Source organism: Macaca mulatta, chromosome 9 (assembly GCF_049350105.2).
Source record: "Macaca mulatta isolate MMU2019108-1 chromosome 9, T2T-MMU8v2.0, whole genome shotgun sequence".
NCBI lineage: Eukaryota > Metazoa > Chordata > Mammalia > Primates > Cercopithecidae > Macaca > Macaca mulatta.
The window spans coordinates 86,359,906-86,378,374 of NC_133414.1; the positions used below are offsets into that span (position 1 = coordinate 86,359,906).

General features: G+C 39.2%; 1 protein-coding gene and 1 pseudogene across 8 annotated transcripts in view; one reads left to right on the forward strand and one right to left on the reverse strand.

Annotated features, from left to right (window-relative positions):
• The window catches only part of JMJD1C (jumonji domain containing 1C), a 364,460-nt gene that overhangs the window by 83,912 nt on the left and 262,079 nt on the right, over positions 1-18,469 (forward strand). The window lies entirely within an intron of this gene.
• On the reverse strand, positions 11,069-11,723 carry LOC698007 (PRELI domain-containing protein 1, mitochondrial pseudogene; annotated as a pseudogene).

An 18,469-nucleotide genomic window follows, 5' to 3' on the forward strand; every position in this document is an offset into this window, starting at 1 on the left:
CCTAAGGAAGAACCAAGTACACAGCCCCTGAGATTGGGAATAAGCCTAGCATATTTGAGGAGCAGTGAATGTGGTATGGTGAGAGAGGAGTGAAAAGTGGGAGAGGAGAAGGAAAAGATCAGAAGGGGAACAGGATGGCAGGGGATAGTTTGTGAAGGACCTTATAGACCATTGTAAGATTAAGCTTTCATTCTGGATGAGATGGGAAGGCATGAATGAGGTGGTTTTAAAAGGATCCCTCTACTTTCTTTGTTGATAGTAGACTCTTGGGGTATGTGGTGAGGCAGAAGTAGGGAGAGCAGTTAGGAGGCAATTGTAATGATTCTGTGGTAGCATTAGATCACGGTGATAGCAGTGGTAGAGGTGATGAAAAATGCTCAGATTCATATTTATTTCCAACACAGAATTGATAAGAGTGGGTTGCTGAATTGCATCTGATGTGAGAGACAGGGTTAAAGATGGGTTCTAAGGTTTTGGCTCCTGTAAAACATAGAGTTACCATTTTTTTTTTTTCCAGATGAGAATTAACTGGAGGAGCAGACCTTTTGGAGAGTGGTGGTGATAGTGGTAATAATACTGGCGATTAGGAATCTTTTAGATATGTCTAGTTTGAGATGCTTATTTAGACAGGCAGTTACTTAAAGTATCATGTTTGCTAGTTCAAGGGAGAGGTCTAGGCTGGAGAATCTGGGAGTAGTCAGTATATAAATGGCATTTAAAGCTATCAGACTGAATTGAGTTGATGTAGAGAGTGAATATAGAACATACCTAAGTGTTAAACCCTGGAGCAGTTTTTAAAGATTAGGTAGATGAGAAAGGGACAGGGAGGTATGAAGTCCAGAAGTGATGTTCAGAAAGCTTAGTGGAGTAAGTGTTTCGAAGAGGAGGGATTACCGGTTGTGTCAAATGCTGCTTAGTGTGAAGTAAGATTAAGGCTGAGAATCTACAATTCAGTTTTAGCTAATGAGTCGTCGGTAACCTTGATCAGCAGTTTCAGTGTGATAGTGGGAACAAAAGCCTGATAAAGTGAGTTTAATAGAGAATTGGAGGTAGTAGATTGGAGACAGAGATTGTAGACAAGGCATTTGGGAAAAAGAGAAATGGAGCAGAGCTTTAGGAGGAAGATGAGATTTTGTAAAATGGAATACAATATACCATATTTGTATGTTGATGAAAACAATTCAGAGATAGGATTAAGTTGATGATGCAATTAAGGAGGAATTACTAGAACCCTGTCTTTGGGTAGTAACAGAGTTGGCCTTAGATAGTGCCATAAACGTACTCCCTAGTAACAGAAGAGAAGGAAGATATACTGTATTTGGGAATCGCTGTAGGTAGCTAGGTAGTGAGAGAGAGGTGAGAGCTTGTGGAAATCTGATTGCTTCTGCTTTTTAGTGAAAAAGCAGCTGATAGGATTTGAGAAGAGAAGTTATGAAATTGTCATCTAGGGGAGTAGAGATTGAATGAAATAAGGAAATTATGTACAACAAAGGCTGACTTGACATTGATCATGATTTTTTAACTGACATTGTTAATCTTTGATGAATTCATCATTCATTTCCCTACAGTCACTCATCTCCAGCTGTGTTCAGCTGATTGATTAGATACAGAAACAAAGTAGATGGAGAGTTGGATTTAATGATGATTGGGGTTTGGCTGGAAAACTAAGATGCATTCAGAGATGGGCAAATGAATTATTCTAATAATAGACCTAGGATTTTACATTTGGTGAGCAAAAAAGTGAGAAAATGAGAGATGAGTAACAATGAAATGGTGTTGAGATCAATGAATCTTAGGTCCAGGGGAACTTGAATGTGAAATGGAAAAATAGGAGTTGGTGTCCTGAGAGAAAGATGCTTGAAATCGAGATTTTTGAGGGATTGCTGTTTGGGGCCATTATAAGGGTCTAAGATAGGATTTCTTATGTCTGAAAGGATGGTCCATAGATTTACATTGCCTGAGTAAAGTTAAAGATCCTCTGGTCTAGACTATGCCATGGTAAGTCAGTGGTTGAGATAAGGTTGAGGACAAAATCATTAAAGAAGAGGAAATCAAAAAAATGAGAAATTGAATAATTAAAACAGTCATCACTGTGGATACTGAAATCACCAGAAATGATTATTGGACAGAAACTAGGACAGAAATAATATTGAATGGCGTGATGAATAACTTGTTAGGATATGCATGAGTGTGGTGAATGACTGGTTGAGGGTAGTAGGTTAGTACAGTCTGCTGTTCGTATTTCAAGGTACTGATTTTTAGAGATGAGAGAAGTCTGAAATCATGGTAGAGGAAACGGCCACACCACTATACAAGAGAACTAGTAAGTAGCTTCAGAGGAGATATTAAGAGGGATTTTATTTTGGGGAATTTAAGAGCTGGAGTCATTGTTTACCTCACTGTGGCACTGTGAAACTGTTATGTGAACATAAGGTACTTGAAGAATTGTTATTCCTCATGTATTCAACTGAATATTTATGGTTAGCTTACAAATTTGCAGTTGTGAAGAAGAACAGAAAGTTGTGTTGAATTCGGCTACTACTTAAATAGGCTTTTTTTTTTTTTTTTTTTTTTGAGACGGAGTCTCGCGCTGTCACCCAGGCTGGAGTGCAGTGGCCGGATCTCAGCTCACTACAAGCTCCGCCTCCCGGGTTCACGCCATTCTCCTGCCTCAGCCTCCCGAGTAGCTGGGACTACAGGCGTCCGCCACCTCGGCCGGCTAGTTTTTTGTATTTTTTTAGTAGAGATGGGGTTTCACCGTGTTAACCAGGATGGTCTCGATCTCCTGACCTCGTGATCCGCCCGTCTCGGCCTCCCAAAGTGCTGGGATTACAGGCTTGAGCCACTGCGCCCGGCCTAAATAGGCATTTTTAATACTCTTTAACACCTCCTCCCTCCTCATATAATCTCAAGGCCTGTGATTACATATTGCATATTGAAGTCACTTCTTTTTTCTCTTTCATAGACATTAATGCCTTCCAACGCACTGTTGTTGATAGAATATAAAACTATAAGGTAAAAATATCTCAGGGTTTTGCCTTTGAATATAGAATCTAACCTTTCCACCATATTTGGTATTTATTTAGCGAGAGTACTCAAGTATTTGCCACACTCTTTTTTAGTTTGTTTGTTTGAGACAGTCTTGCTCTGTTGGCCAGGCTGGAGTGCAGTGGTGCGATCTTGGCTCACTGCAACCTCCGCCTCTTGGGTTCAAGCAGTTCTCATATCTCAGCCTCCTGAGTAACTGGGATTATAGGTGCATACCACCATGCCAGCTAATTTTTGTATTTTTAGTAGAGATGGTGTTTTACCATGTTGGCCAGACTGGTCTCGAGCTCCATACCTCAAGCAATCCACGCGCCTCATCCTCTCAAAGTGCTGGGATTACAGGTGTGAGCCACTGCGCCGGCATTGCCACACTCTTAAGTCATTTTCAGCTTGAATTCAGGAGTCACCATGCAGGACACTGTGAACCTGTAGAATATTCTAAAACTTAGAAATAAATATTAATCCTCAGAAATTAGAAATTTCTTTTCCAAGTTTTTCATTTTCCATTTCTTGCACTATTTGTTGTTACAATCTGTGTTTACTATGATCTTTCCAAATTAAATATTAATTTTGTCTCTGTTCTACTTATTTGATTTATTCAGTCATTCCCTCCCACTTTTCAATTATTCAGCCTATTAAAAGTACAACTGTTTCTTTTCTGGAAAAAATAAGCCAAAGCTAGAAATTGTTCAAGTGGGAGATTTTGTTTGTGAAATGAACGTGAACCTCACTAAAATAGCAATGTGTTACATACTGGACTGGCATGTACACAGAAAACAGCAAATTGATCTGTAAGGCACTGTTGTAGTAAAGGAGTGCAAGTTACAATCTCAGCTGAATGATAAAAGGTAAATTATATGAGAAGATTACAGGTCAGGAAATGATTTATTCCAAATGCAAATACTTGAGTGCATTGTTCAATAGAGACAAAACATTTCTGTGTAGGCTATTTCACAGACATGTGAGATTTTAATTGGTGTTCTAAAGATACACTATTGGTATGAGGAAGTGTTGTGAGGAGGGCATTTTAGAGCAGATTGTAGTCTAGGGCAATTTTTTTGTCCGTTACAAATCCTTCTGAGTCAGTGCCCTGTAAATTATGAAGTTAATCACTCCAACTGTTGGGAACAGGAACTATTCCAAATTCAGGTGAACTTAAGGAATTTTAATGTCTGATTCTTTGTTGTTTCTTCCACATTTGTGTAGCTTCTTAAGTTAAGCACATAGGCTGGGTCGATTTTTTTTTTTTTTTTTTTAAATAGATGGGCTCTGACTTTGTTGCCCAGGCTGGTCTTGAACTCCTGGGCTCAAATGATCCTTCTCGCCTTGGCCTTCCAAAGTGCTAGAGATACTGGCGTGATCCTCCATGTCTGGCCCAGGTTGGTCAATCTTTATCTCATAGCTTAGAGAGAACCTCCTCTGGAAATCTTCCTCTCTGGGTAGCTTATTCCTCTCTGGTATTGTGTCCTGAGAACTCCAAAGTCTTAACCTCCCTGGACTTCTTTCTAGCCTTATGTCCTTGACTTACAAAGGCTCCTGAATCCCATGTGATTTCCCCCTTCTTTGCAGGATAGTTTGGAAACTCTTCAGTCAGTTAAACTGGTGTGATCAGAAAGCTTACATAATATGTCTCCCATAACCTAGTCCATTGTCCTTTGTTAACATATGTTGCATCTTAAAAATTGTTTCATCTGTTTTTTCCAGGTTTTTTGTTGTTTCAGGAAGAAACATAAATGCCAACTCTGCTAATTCATCTTACTGAAAACAGAAGTCTGTTTATGAAATTTTAGATTTTTGTTATTAAAATTTAAATAAAATGTACGTATTGGGTACCCAATAGATGTTAGCCCCAAAGCTGCAAAATACTGGTTTGTGGAAGTGTTTTGTTGGTTTATATGACAATTTAAATTGGGGGACATTAAACATAAAAACTGGATTTGGGATTTCTTTTGATAAGTTTATACTGTAATATTTTGTTTGCATTTCAGCATTTAGCTGGAGCTGAAAAGATTCCTAGTTTAGTCAGAGCATACCCTCTCTAAATTGTTACCTTAATTTTTCCTTTTTTTTGGGAACTCAATTTATATTGTATGGGCCAGGTACAGTGGCTCATACCCATAATCCCAGCACTTTGGGAGACTGAGGTGGGAGGATTGCTTGAGGCCAGGAGTCCAAGACCAGCATGGGTAACATAGTGGGCCCCCATCTGTACAAAAAATAATTAACTGTGGTGGTACATGCGTGTAGTATTAGCTACTAGGGAGGCTGAGGTGGGATGATCACTTGAGTGCCAAAAGTCGAGACTGCAGTGAGCCATGATCGCACCCTTGCACTCCAGCCTAAGCATCAAAGCAAGACCCTGTCTCAAAAAAAAAAAGTATATTGTTTCTTACCCAGTAGAGTTTGAGTTTGAAATTTGTCATTGAGAAGATACGAATATTATCATCATGGTTTGTGAATGATAATTGAATTATTAGTTATTCCTGATGTTACAGTTAAGCCATTGCTGCTGTTTTTTAAATTCTTGATACCTAAATAAATAAATAAATCCCTTAGGCCGGGCGTGGTGGCACAAGCCTGTAATCCCAGCACTTTGGGAGGCCAAGGCAGGCGAATCACCTGAGGTTGAGAGTTCGAAACCAGCCTGACCAACATGAAGAAACACCATTTCTACTAATAATACAAAATTAGCTGGGCATGGTGGCGCTTGCCTGTAATCCCAGCTACTCGGGAGGCTGAGGCAGGAGAATCGCTTGAACCACAGTGGGAGCGGCAGAGGTCGCGGTGAGCCAAGATTGCGACATTGCACTCCAGCCTGGGCAACAAGAGCAAAACTCCATCTCAAAAATAATAATAATAATAATAATAATAATAATAAAATACATAAATTCCTTGTTTGAGATCCATGTATATAGGAAAACAGATTATATTTATTGTGTTTATAACCTATGGTAGGTTGACAGTGAAGAGAAGAGCTCAGGACAGTTAATGAAAGCATCACCTTTACTGAGATCTCTTATGTAAGGAAAGCATTCAGTTAGTCTTAGAATTGTCATGAAAGTTAGTTTAAGGAATATTCATAGCATTGTGGTCGTCATCTTAGGTATTCCGTCTGTGAATTTCTGTTTTTAGGTGTAATCTAAAAGTTCTGTAAAATAAACATTAACAATGTTGTACGCTTCTTATGGCTGTTCTAGGTCTCTGTGTTTTTATTATGAACTTTTATCTGATCTTTTCAAGTTTTTGTCTCATGGTGTTTTTTCCTCAATGCCAATTAACAGTGGTTAAACAAAATAGTTAAGGTTTTCCTTCTAAGTCCAGAAGTAGACATTCCAGAGTTGATGTGATCATTTAAGGATGCCAGGGCTGTTGAAAACTGGGCTGTTGTTCTCTTGGTCTTTTCCTCATGGTCAGTTACAATATAGCTCATACTGTTGTTGTCTTCCTTAGTTCAGCTCCAGGCAGGAAGGAGGAGGAAGCAGAAAAGGGCAAGAAGGCTCATGTTGTTAGGCACACAATGGGTAGGTTCAGTCACTTGGTGGGTGACAAGTCCAGTGACCGCAACCAAGTAGGATTTAACAGGGAGATTTTATTACTTGCACCAAGTAAGGAGTACACTAGGGATAGTCCCAAAGACAATGCTTCCCCAAAGGTGAACACCCGGGCTAGTTAGCTGAGTCATTGTATTAGAGGTGGAATAAAGGCAGTGCAGGCACATTTATCATGCTTTTACATACATCAGATGTATAGAAAATGGCACATAAGCTACTACCTGGGTGGGGATTTTAGTATGGTAGTGAGGAGAGTTTGCCAACAGTTAATCTCCAATTTAGGCAAACTCTGTACCCAACCACTGGGCCAAGCTTCTTTCCTGAACTTCTTGAAACTACAAGAACTCAAGGTGCAACAGTTACAAAAAGTTACAAGAGTTTCTTTTTCTTTTTCCTTTTCTTTATTTTTTTTCAGAGGGAGTCTCGCTCTGTTTCCAGGCTGGAGTGCAGTGGTGAGATCTTGGCTCACTGCAACCCCTGCCTCCTGGGTTCAAGCGATTCTCCTGCCTCAGTCTCCCGATTAACTGGAACTACAGGCATGCACCACCATGTCCAGCTAATTTTTGTACTTTTAGTAGAGATGGGGTTTCACCTTGTTGGCCAGGATGATCTCCATCTCTGGACCTCGTGATCCGCCTGCCTTGGCCTCCCAAAGTGCTGGGATTATAGGCGTGCACCACTGCGCCTGGCCACAAGTGTGGGTGCTTTTTCACAGTGAATACCCAAAAACCTGGGTACCCTGAGTTACAACATCACTTTAGTTTGCCCCCCTAGTCAAGGAGCTTTCTAAAACTCACCCCAAGTCATCTCAAATATTACATCTTATTTACCAGAATTATGTCATATTATCGTTTCTGTCTTCCAGAACCTTAAAAATTTTAGGATAGTCCATTATTGCCCCTAGCAAAATCAGTGTTCTTTTGGTAAGAAAGCAGGAGTAGATGGATACTGTATTTGCAACTTGAAGTCCCTACCTCAGAAACCACCATACTTTAGGAGCCTTCTGTTATACCCATAGGTTGGCTTCCTCATTTTCCCTGTGTCCCTTCTGAAAGCATAAACTACCATATGTCATTCGTATATATTTTGGTACATTAATCTTATTTTTTTTCCCTTAGCTTTTATTTTCTTAACTTCCTCAGTAATTAAGTTGGTCTTTTTGAATGAGATGATTGTTGTCCCCTTCAGATGCTTTGAAGGCAGGAAAAGTGATTAATGTTTGTAAGTCAATATATGTTATAATATTTTATTGTTCATACTCTGTCATTTCCTCCTTTCACAAGCCAGTAGATATACTTGGTTATAAAGTCTATAATTCCTGAATTTGTTGGCTTTTCATCACCATCTGCACTGGTTTTATTGTTATCTAATATAGGTGTTAAGCCATTGTCACTTTTTTTAAAAAATAGTTTTGCCAGGGTCAGTGGATCACATCTATACTCCTAACACTTTGGGAAGCAAGGTGGGAGGATCGCATGAACCCAGGAGTTCGTCTTCACCAAACAAAACAAAACAAAACAAAACAAAAATTAGCCGGTATGGTGTTGCACACCTTGTAGTCCCAGCTACTTGGGACGCTGAGGTGGGAGTCTCATGAGCCCCGGAATTCCAGGATGCAGTGACCTGTGATCATGCCACTGCTCTCCAGTGAGTGAGCTCTTGTCTCTAAAATAAATAAATTACATAGTTTGAGATACAATTTACATAGCATAACATTCAACCTTATAAAATTCATTGATTTATAATATACCACAGAGTTGTGCAACCTTGACCACTATCTAATTTTAGAATACCCCCAAAGGAAACCCACTATCCATTAGCAGTCACTTCTTTTCCTCCTCCTGCCACTTCCAGCCCCTTGGCAGCCACTTATCTACTCTCTGTCTCTGTGGAAATGTCTGTTGTGAACATTCCTTATAAATGAAATCATATAATCTGTGCCCTTTTGCATCTAGCTGTCTTTCACTTAATATAATGCTCTCAAAATTTATTCATGTTGTAGCATGTTGTTAAGACAACTTCCTTATCAGATAATGATTTGCAATACTTTCTTCTATTCTGTAGCTTGTCTTTTCACTCTCTTGATTTTGATGAAGCCCAATTTATATTTTCTTTTGTTGCTTGTGCTTTTGGTGTCACATCTAAGAAACCATTGCCCAACTCAATGTCACAAAGATATTCTTCTGTGTTTTCTTCTAGGAGTTTGGTAGTTTTGGGTCTTACATATTGGTCTCTGATTTGTTTGAGTTAGTTTTGTATATGGTGTGAAGTAATTTCCCAACTTTATTTTTTTGTATATGGAAACCCAGTTGTCCCAGTACTATTTAAGAGACTCTTCTTTCCCCCATTGAGTTGTCTTGGAACCATACCAACTTTTTTAAAAAAGTGACTTTAGAAATAGTTGTGCATAAATAAGCATGATTTTTTATTCTTAATATTGAATCTGGATATTTAGAAATGGGATAGAGTTTTTAGTCCTTAGGTAAGAGCTTACTTCCCTGGTTATAATGACTAGGATAGCAAGTAGCTCACAGTAGGAACTCCGAATAGGTTTGTTGAATATATATGGATGGTCTCTTGAGACGAAGTTGAGTGGGTGAATTTAAATGCTGTTGGAGCATTCAGTTAGAGATACTAAAATCATAAACATTCTTAATTGTAGTAATATAGTGCTATAATAGGCATAGTGATGAAAGAGTCTTTTTTTTGCTTTGGGATTTTTACTTTGTGCTGAGTATTCATACTTGTTTGAGATGCCAAGGTGCTGCTTTCTCAACTGGCAAATGTTTTAGAATAAGAAAGACCTTTGCTCATAACATTTTCCTTGCAGGCTACTTTAAATTTTGCCTTGAATCTGAAAGCCTATGTAACATTGTATCAACTCTTTTTATGCCTCTGTGTTGGTCATTAATGCTGTTTACCAAATAGTTTTTGTTCTCATCCTTCATGTTAGGGGCTGTGACTAACTCTGGCCAATAAGTGAGTTGTGAGAAAAACAGATGTATGAAAGAAAATTGTGCATCCTAATATTGCTGTAGTATTTAAGTTCCAGTATGAGATCTTCAGAGCTGTCTTCTTTTTTTTTCTTCCGTCCTTGGATCCTGAGGCAACATTTTGAGGTGATACTCCCCCTGAGTTAAAAAAGACCTGTCAGACTGGGCTCGGTAACTCACACCTGTAATCCCAGCCCTTTGGGAGGCTGACGTGGGCGAATCACCTGAGGTCAGGAGTTCGAGACCAGTCTGACCAACGTGAAGAAACGCTGTCTCTACTAAAAATACAAAATTAGCCAGGCGTGGTGGTGCGTGCCTGTAATCCCAGCTACTTGGGAGGTTGAGGCAGGAGAATAGCTTGAACCCGGGAGGCAGAGGTTGCGGTGAGCCGAGATTGTGCCATTACACTCCAGCCTGGGTAACAAGAGTGAAACTCCATCCCCCACCCCCCACAAAAAAAAGACCTGTCAATAAGCAATGGACAGCCTGAAGAAGGAAATTTTATTTTAAGCCACAGAGATTTTATGGTTCTTTGTGTAGCTGCATAACCTGGCTTACCTTGACTAAGTATTTTTTTCTTGTTAGATTCTGAGACTTAAATAAAAGTATTATAATAGTATAGATATTTCAGAAGTACTTAGATAAAAGTCAAAGATAAGGGAAATATAAGATACATGGTATTCAACAATTAGCATTTTTGAGTTTTAGTTTCTTGCCCTTACTGTTTCCTCCCTTTTTTTCATTGGTCTTAATTTTCTTGTATGTTTTGTTTCCATACTCTTAGCTGGTGAGGTAATCATGATCAATGGTAACTTGAACTGAAGAATGGTTTTATTCCAGTACGTGTTTCTGCTTACAGTCACTGAAAAGTTTCTCATGTATTCCAAAGTTCTGCTTCTGTGCAAATTTAGTTCCTACTACATCAAGAAAGGAATTTTAAGGATCAGAACTATGGAAACATTCAGTTGATGTCTTTGACCTGTTGAACACTGTTCTGACATTTCAGGTAGTGAATGTTTTGTAATGAGTGAGTCTTTTGTAATCTTTGTGAAATAATTTGTAAAATTTAGTTAATTGATCTTCTGTCAATATTAATGCAAGTTAACTTAGAGAAAAATGTTCTTTACTGGCACTGTAATTGAAATCAGAGTTACAAAGAATATTCTTAGTACATAAACTAAGTATATACATTTACAAAGGAGAATTTCATTTTTAAAAAGTAATTGGTATAATTCCTTTACTGTGAAAAGAAAAATGTTTTCCTGTTTTTAAGGTGACTTGTTTTTTTAGTCCTGTCCTCTCATATGAATTCCTTCATTAAATCTATGTTGTTTGGTAAAGTAATTGATCAGCTGTCTTAATAAATAAATATATGTACTTTTAGGGCTGGAAGTTGATTTTTAATGATAAAGTACAGTGGAGAGGAGGGCAGAGGGGGCTAAACCAAACTGGGATGCTGTGGTGGTGGTGGGCTGGCTATACAAACTGCTGCTGCTGCTGCTTCTAGGTGACTGCCTTGCTGGTGAGGTCCTTGCCTTCTCTGTAGCTACCAGTGCCATCTCCTTTGCGTGCTCCTTGGTTTCCTTGGCTGTCTCAACAAGTGTTTTAGAAGGGGCCTCGCATTGCATCTTCGCCAAGATATATTCAAAACCCTTCATAGTCTTGAACTCGTTGCTTTTGAACCGGGCAAGACCAAATTCCTGGACATCTCTGGTAACACCAAATAAGCTAGAGGAGACCCAGGCTTCCCTGCAGATTTTGGTTCAGCCACTGTTGTCAGAGTTTACACAGTGCATACATCGTTTCTCCACCACCATCAGCCGGGCATGGTTGTTGTTCCGGGTGAAGGTGGTCATGGTCTGATTCTGTGGGTCCACATAGAGTCCTTCAGGATGTACACCAAGTGAACAACATTGACAGGAAACAGTTGCTTAGCCCAGTGGGGCATCCTGTTGGTCTTGGTCAGGAGTCGCCGGGACAGCAGTTTCTGGTCAGCGGTCGCTGCCTGGTGTACTGTGTCTTCTGTCAACACATGTTTGCTGTAGGGGTTCGGGTACTGCTGCCAGAAGTTGGCGAACACTTGGTCCCAGGAACTCTGGAGCACGCTCTGGCCCAGGAAATACTTGACCATTGTCCCGGCCGGAGTGGTCTCAGCACCTGTGTAGCATCAGGGGTGTGGAGCCTGGGAGACACGCGGGGGCCGGAGCTTGGTGAACAACTGCCACCAGGCTCGTAGCTCGAGTCACCACTGCACCGTGCCCAAGCATCTGCCGCCGCCACCGCAATGAGTTGTCCACTGTCTTAATATATCTTAAAGACTTGTGTATAGCAAATGCTGTTATAAGTGTGGTCGGCATTACTTACATACAGAAAACACATTATAAACCATGATACTTATTTTTAACGAGGATGTCTTAAAGTTATTTTTGAATCTGTGTACTTTTAAAGGAAATAATAGAAGCAAAGGGAATATTAAAACATCTGATTGTTAGTTTTATACTTGATGATAAAGTATATTTTTAACTACGCTAAATCAGTAATGTAGGTGAAGCCAAGTACCTTACTAATTTTCTGTCTTTTTCTCTTTTGGAGAAAATATTATCTTATACTAGATATAGATACTGAGAGTAAGACTTGTAAAACTAGTGGTGAAAAGGAAAAAAAACAACAACAAACTTTATACAGCTTTTTCATTTTCTTTCTTGTGAAATGAGATTTTCGTAAGGATAGTAAGTAACCTGTGGCTAAGATATGCATTGGGGATGACTTCATTGTCTTTTGTTTGTCTGTTTGTTTGTTTTGATACGGAGTCTCCCAGGCTGGAGTGCGATGGCGATGGCGTGATCTTGGCTCACTGCAACCCCGCCTCCTAGGTTCAAGCCATTCTCCTGCCTCAGCCTCCCATGTAGCTGGGATTACAGGTGTACACCACCACACATGGTTAATTTTTGTATTTTTAGTAGAACCGGGGTTTTCACCATGTTGGCCAGGCTGGTCTCGAACTATCAACCTCGGGTGATCCACCTACCTCGGCCTCCCAAAGTGCTGGGATTACGGTGTGAGCCACTACACCCAGCCCCTTCTTTTTAAATACACATTGTTTTTATAATAAATGGTCTCTGTCTCCTCTATGATCTCAAAAAATGTTTCATTGTATTTTTATCTTTAAATTTTATCACCTTGTATTTGTGATCTTTTAAAAAGTGATATGGGACTGTATTAGTTTGCTAGGGTTGCCATAGCAGAATATCATAGACAGGTAGCTTAAAAACAGAAATTAATTTTCTCACAGTTCTGGAGGCCACAAATTCAAGATCATGGTGCCATTAGGGTTGGTTTCTAGTGTTGGCTCTCTTCCTGGGTTGCAGAAGGCTGCTTTCTTGCCATGTCCTCACATGGCCTTCTCTATGTGTGACAGGGTAAAAGAAGCAAAGAGGAAGTGAAGCTCTGATATTTCTTCCTCTTACAGGGATGCCAGTCTTAATCAGATTTCACTTCAGGGTCTCACCCATATGACCTCATTTATTCTTAATTATCTCCTTAAAGGTCCTATCTCCAAATATAGTCAGTCACATCAGGGGTTAGGACTTCAATATATGAATTGGGGGAAAGGAGCACAGCAGTTCATAATAATAACAGAAAAAGTGCACAAAGTACAAATGTGCAACTCAGTCATTATGAAGAACACCTGTGTAACTATCCCCTAGATCAAGAACTAGAACGTTGCCAACACTCCAGAACCTCCACAGTTTCAACTTCTCAGCCATCACAAATCTTTCCAACACTCCAGAACCTCCACAGTTTCAACTTCTCAGCCATCACAAATCTTTTCTTCTACTTAGAGATAATTGCCAACTTTATGGCAATAATTTTCTTGCTTTGCTCTATATAGTTTTGCCAGCTAAGTTTGCATCTTTTTTTTTTCTTTTTCTTTCTTTTTTTGAGACGGAGTTTCACTCTTCTTGCCCAGGCTGGAGTGCAATGGTGCAATCTCAGCTAACTGCAACCTCCGCCTCCTGGATTTAAGCGATTCTCCTGCCTCAGCCTCCCGCGTAGCTGGGATTACAGGCGTGAGCCACCACACCCGGCTAATTTTGTGTTTTTAGTAGAGACGGGGTTTCACCATATGAGTCAGGCTGGTCTCGAACTCCTGACTTCAGGTGATACGCCCGCCTTGGCCTCCCAAAGTGCTGGGATTATAAGCGTGAGCCATCGTGCCCAGCCTAAGTTTGCATCTTATAAGCAATGTCTGTAAGATCTGCTGCAGTGTCTTTTTCACTTTTTTGTCGTGCTTGGGTTTTCTAAGTCTCACCAGTAAGTTATCAGTTTCATTAATATTTTCAAAAATGCAAATTTTGGTTTTTCGGTCTCCATTATACAATGTTTGTTTTGTACTTTGTTGATTTGTACTCTATTCTTTATTTTCTTTCCTTTTACTTTCATAGAGTTTGTTTTGCAGTTCTCTTTCTAATTTTGTCAAGTGGATTCCTAACTCATTCTTTCCTAGCCTCCTGTATTTATTTATTTTATTTATTTATTTATTTATTTATTTATTTTGAGACTGGGTCTCGTTTTGTTACCGAGACAGGTGCGAAGATGGCTCATTGCCTCCTCGGATTCCCGGGCTCAAGTGATCCTCCTGCCTCAGCCCCTGCCCCCTGCCCCCCGCCCCTACACACACACACGTAACTGGGACTAAAGGTGTGTGCCACCATGCCTGGCTAATTTTTGTATTTTATGTTGAGACAGGGTTTTGCCATGTTGTCCAGGCTGGTCTTGAACTACAAAGTTCAAGTGATCTATGCTACACCTGCCTCCACCTCCCAAACTGCTGGGATTACAAGGTGTGAGCCCCCATACCCAGCCCTTTTTTAGTCTTTAAATGGGCCTTAAAGGCCCATTTGAGCCTTTAGATTTTCCCCTTTATTCTTACACTGTGTTCACAAATTTTTGTATGTGGTACTATGTTGGCATTTAGTTTTACAGAAATACTTTAAAATTTTGTTATTGATTCTGCTGGTTTTTCTTCATGTCACCTTATTTTCTCATATACTTGTTTATCTTTGATTGTGTGCTGGTCCCTTCGTTTGAAAAATTAGTTGTAGAAATAATGTCTGGGGTGATTTGTGTGTGTGTGTGTGTGTGTGAGACAGCGTCTCCTCTGTCACCCAGGCTGAAGTGCAGTGCGATGATCTTGGCTTACTGCAACCTCCGCCTCCTGGGTTCAAGCGATTCTCCTGCCTCAGCCTCTTGAGTAGCTGGGACTGCAGGCATGCGCCACCATGCCTGGCTAATTTTTGTATTTTTAATAGGGATGGGGTTTCCTCATATTGGCCAGGCTGGTCTTGAACTTCTGACCTCGTGATCTGCCTGCCTTGGCCTCTCAGAGTGCTGGGATTACAGGCGTGAGCCACTGTGCCTGGCCTTTTTGTTTTTGTTTTCATAGAGGATTTGTATTTCTTTCATCCAGGTGCCTGGTGATAGGGATTGTCCGATTATCCTTTTCTTAGTGTGATTTGAGATTTTTGAAGCCACCTTGGTTACTCAAAGCTGGACTGCAGACCATAAAATAACTGACTTAATTCTGGGTCACCTTTGCTCCCAGGATATAGCCTTTCTGAATTCTAACTCAATCAGGGTCTTTACCTTTGTTGGACCCTGAATTTGGACTTTGTTAGATCTGTTTTGTGGAAGCCACCAAGTGTATTGCTTGGCCTTTCAACCCCAGGGCAAAAGTAGCTGACAGTGCTTTGCTTATTTCTCTCCCTTGGTTTCACACCTTTTCAGGTCTTGGCTCAGTAATTCTTGTCTGTCTGATTAGTACATGGCTTAAAACCCCCAAACTTAAAGTATATCTTACCTAGATTTTTTTTTTTTTTTTTTTTTTCTCGAGACAAGAGTTTTGCTCTGTCTCCCGGGCTGGAGTGCAATGATGTGATCTTGACTTACTGCAACCTCCGCCTCCCGGGTTCAAGCAATTCTCCTGCCTCAGACTCCCGAGTAGCTGGGATTACAGGTGTCCGCCACCATGCCCTGCTAATTTTTGTATTTTTTAGTAGAGACGGGGTTTCACCACATTGGTCAGGCTGGTTTTGAACTCCTGACCTCAGGTGATTCACCCCCCTCGGCCTCCCAAAGTACTGGGGTTACAGACAGGGGTCACTGCGCCTGGCCCTTATCTAGATTTTTTTTTTTTTTGGAAATGGAGTCTCACTCTGTCGCCCATGTTAGAGTGCAGTGGCATGATCTCGGCTCACTGCAACCTCCGCCTCCTGGGTTCAAGTGATTCTCCTTGCCTCAGCCTTCTGAGTAGCTGGGACTACAGGCGTGTGCCACCATGCCTGGCTAATTTTTGTATTTTTAGTACAGACAGAGTTTCACTATATCGGCCAGGCTGGTCTTGAACTCCTGACCTGGTGATCCACCGCCTTGGCCTCCCAAAATGCTGGGATTACAGGTGTGAACCACCATGCCAGGCCCCTTATCTAGATTTTTAATGGTCGTGGGAATGGTAGTTCTCAAATATACAGGAAGCACAAACCCCCACATGATATTTTAATTATTTGTTTATATGTCTGTCCTTTCAGTAGGATGGGCTTTTAAATTTATTTTTACTATTTTTCTACTGTAAGCCTTTTATTGTTTGTAACTCAGCACATAATAATGTCTGATGCATAAGTGCATAGAAAATATTGACTGGTTTTGGCATGACTTTTAAGAAAAAATTGTGAAGGTATACTTTCTTTTGAGCCATATAGGAAAATTGAGATTAAATCTAATTGTTTTATTTGTTGTACCTTCAGTACCAGACATAATAAATTTGGATGTTATTGGTAGTGGAAAATCATGGGATAATTTCTGAATAGTGCCTCTTAATGTTCACTTAAGTGCCTCTTAATGTGGTTAAAGAAAGATTAATTTCAAAACTGTATGTGTGATAGATTAGATATTTTGTCAGGATGTATCTTATAAGTATCCTTGAGTATGGTAATTTTTAAAGTGTGGTCCCCAGACCAAGTATCATTGGCATTACTTGGGAATTTGTTTGAAATGCAAATTATCTGATCCTGCCTCAGATCTTCTGAATCAGAAACTGTAGTGGTATGGCTAAGCAGTCTGCTTTAAAAGCCCTCAGTTAGATTCTGATGCATATCTAAATTATTGAGCTACTGCTGTAACAAAATACAATAGAATATGATTTCGATTTAGGCCCCTTAAAAGCTAAAGGTTATTTATCTTTCTGTGATGAGAATATTTTTTGAAAATATTTAATGTAGTCTCAATGTTGATCTTTCTTTAGAATTAAATTTTAAGCCTCTATAAAGTCATTAGGTTTATTAGAGCAAAATTATGACCTGAAATAGTTGAGTTCACTGAAAAATAAAAACTTGTCTGTGTTACACAGGAAAATGATACTGGTCTAATTGTTGACAATAACTGGCTTATTCCAGTTGCCTTGCAGTATTCCTTAAGGGAGTGGATTGTTTAGGACCTAACTTTCTTAATACAAGTTTCATTAGAAGTAAATTCTCTATGTTTTCATTGTTTGGAAGGAAATATTTAACATATACAGTATGATGGAACTTCTGTAGAATATAGCATAATCACAGAGACAGTTTTATCCATCTGTTTCCTAGTCAGCTTCAACATATTTTTAAATGAGGCACAAGATTACTATGTTATGAAAATGTTAACAAGTTTTTTAACAAGTCTTTGTGTAGTCACTGGATTATTCAGATTTTGCTCACTAATTTTATGAGGGCCATTTGGCAAAGTGTTTTAATCCAGAATTTAAAATTGTTCATTTGTAGTTGGACAGGCTTATAAAAAGGGGCATATTTTAAATCTTTGTCATCACTATAGCCATAATATACTTAATAAAAGTTTGGTAGCAATTTGAGTATTTAACTACATAGGGTGGTACTTTGAAGGAAAAAACATTTTAAATTGAGCTTTAATTTAATTTCTGCTCTTAAAAACTCAGTATAGTAGTACGTCATCTATGTATGTGCATTGAGCGTGCTTCTTAACATATATTTAACTTCAATTGTTTGATAACCCGTTGCATTCAATTACTTGTTTAAATAATTGGGCAAGTTTCCTGAGTTGTAGACTGTGAAATATTTTCAGGATGGTTTGGGTAAAAAAATTATTCAAAGTAGGTGACATCAGTCACTTTGATCACAGAGAAATCAGTATGATCCTGTGACAAGTTTAGTTTTAACAATGTAGTTTCTTGTGTCAACTCAACTAGTAATGTGAATTAGTTGCAAAGTGATTCTGTCTTCTTAGTGACCCACTGTTAGATGTTTTCAGACTAGTAAAAAATCATAAATATTTACTGTTAAAATCATCCTTAAAATTTTGTTTGAACATGCAGCACTTTTTGCAGTGTGAAATTGAAAAATCAGTTGTTTAGTTTTTGCCAACAGAAAATTAGAGTTTTGTATACGTATTTGGTGAATACAGTAAACCGGTTAAAATTTAGCAAATAGAATTTTGTAAGCATTTTTAAAATGTGTGAATTCTGTGATGAGGGGGTAGGCTTTGCTACAATTTATTACAAAGCTAAGTTACATTTCATTACTTATGTAAAATAGTGTTCTTTGTTTAGCTTCTTAAAGTGGTAGGAGAATTGTATAGTTCCATTGATTGGTTTCATGCAGTGGAAATCTGACCTTTAGCAGATGTTTGAGAAATTGCCAGCACAGCATGATCAGCCAACAAGACAGTTTTCCCCTTGTTATTTGACAGGCCTTTCATGCTTTAATAACATGCCAAAGAAATGTTTAAATGCTTTTTTAAAATAATATCACATGCTTTCTAAAATTTTAAGGATACATTGAAAAACATGGATAAAATGAGATAGATTTTTCC